Source organism: Herpailurus yagouaroundi, unplaced genomic scaffold (assembly GCF_014898765.1).
Source record: "Herpailurus yagouaroundi ecotype Mexico unplaced genomic scaffold, PumYag 202, whole genome shotgun sequence".
NCBI lineage: Eukaryota > Metazoa > Chordata > Mammalia > Carnivora > Felidae > Herpailurus > Herpailurus yagouaroundi.
This window is the reverse complement of record NW_024412433.1, coordinates 1,357,622-1,359,793: the sequence shown is the minus strand read 5'-3', so window position 1 is coordinate 1,359,793 and position 2,172 is coordinate 1,357,622.

Genomic DNA, 2,172 nt, shown 5'->3' with positions numbered 1-2,172 from the left:
GGGGCGGGGTGAGGGGTGGGCGACAATGGGGAGGGGACACACTCGCGAGACACACTCGCAGCTCCCAGGTGCAGGTGTGCGGAATGGAAAGTCCAGCCTGGGGGCGCAGCCAACGACCCCGTAATAACATGACATGGGGACAGAGTGTGTACAGTTATCGAATCACTATGTTGTACACCTGAAACGAATAATATTGTACATCAACTATACCTTAGAATGAAAGAATGTGAATGGTCAATGCAGTGAAGACGCAACCCACCATATGGGAGCAAGTATTTACAAGTTACATACACATGTATGAACATATGTACACATACATACACATGTACACATATGGTAAGGGATTAGTATCCAGTGTATATAAAGAACCCACAAAACTCAACAGCAACAAATCCCAATTCAAAATGGGCAAATGACTTGAATATACCTTTCCCTGAAGTAGATGTTCAAATGACCAGTAAGCACGTGAAAAGATGCTCAACACCATTAAGCAATAGGGAGATGCAAATCAAACCACAGTGAGCTACCACCTCACGCTTATTGGAACAAACACTATTTAAAAACCCAGAAAAGGGGCGCCTGGGTGGCGCAGTCGGTTAAGCGTCCGACTTCAGCCAGGTCACGATCTCGCGGTCCGTGAGTTCGAGCCCCGCGTCGGGCTCTGGGCGGATGGCTCAGAGCCTGGAGCCTGTTTCCGATTCTGTGTCTCCCTCTCTCTCTGCCCCTCCCCCGTTCATGCTCCGTCTCTCTCTGTCCCAAAAATAAAAATAAAAACGTTGAAAAAAAATTTAAAAAAAAAATAAAAATAAATAAATAAATAAAAATAAAAACCCAGAAAATAACAAGTGCTGGAGAGGACGAGGGGAAATAGGAACACCTGTGCTCTGCTGGCAGGGAAGGGAAATTGTGCAGCTGTCACGGAAAACAGTGTGGGGGAGCCTCAAAAATTAAACATAGAAATGCCATATGATCCAGCAGTCCCGCTCTGGGTGTATCCCCAAAGGAAGTGAAAGCAAGGTCTTCATGAGATATTTGCACAGCCATGTTCATAGCAATTCACAATAGCTAAGTGTAGAAGCATCTCAGGTCTTCATTAATAGAAGAATGGCTGAGCAAGATGTATTCTGTACATACATAGGATGGAATACCATTTAGCCATAAAAGGGAAGGAAATTCTGACACCTGCTACAACATGGATGAAGCTTGAGGACATTATGATCAGTGAAAAGAGATGTCATACAAATTCTGTATGATTCTACTTACAGAAGGTCCCTGCAATAGTCGGATTCACAGAGATGGAGACCAGAAGGGTGGGCACTGGGGGCTGGGGGAGGGGCTGGGCAGTCAGTGTCTAATGGGGACAGAGGTTCAGTTGGAGAAGACGAGAAAGTTCTGGAGATGGATGGTGCTGACGGTTGCACAACAATGTGAATGTGCTTAAAAATAGTTACAGTGGTAAATTTCATGATATGTGTATTTTATCATAATTTTTAAAGCATGTGAATGAGAGAAGGGGGTAGGAGGGAAGGGGCAGGAAGGGGAAGGGTGGATGGGAGGAGGGCATAAGATATCAGAGCTAGACTTTGGAAGCAGGTAGGCTTGGGGGCTAGTCTGCAAGAGAAGTGGAGGAGGGGAAGGGTGGGGCAGGGAGACAAGGAATGAGCCTGAGGGGGCTCATTCCCTCAGGGAATGAGGGGGACTGTGGCCTGAGTAGGCAGCGTGGGGCCCAGGGAGAGGTGAGGAGAGACCGGGAGTATGGTTGAGCCTCAGAAATCACCGTGAGCACGAATCACTGAAGTACCCCAGCAAAAGACAAAGGAAGCCACTACTCCATGGTCAGCAACAGGCTTCTCTTCCGGGTAGTTTCAAAACATGGGAGCCCCTGTTCCCGTAGAGGAGTGAGATCTCCCAGGCACTCCTGGCCTTTCTCCACCTCTGACTTCTGGAACTACCTTCTGGAACTATGGCAATTACACTGTTTGCACATCTTGGCTATTGTGAGTAGTGCTGCACTGAGCCTAGGAGAGCAGATAGCTCTGGAGGACCGCTTCCCCCCTGCATTCCGGGGGACCTGCAGCCCCTCCCAGGGACACTGTCCCCCTGCACTCCAGGGGACCCCTTCCCTCCTGCACTTCCCCCCTGCACTCCAGAGGACGACTTCCCCCCTGCACT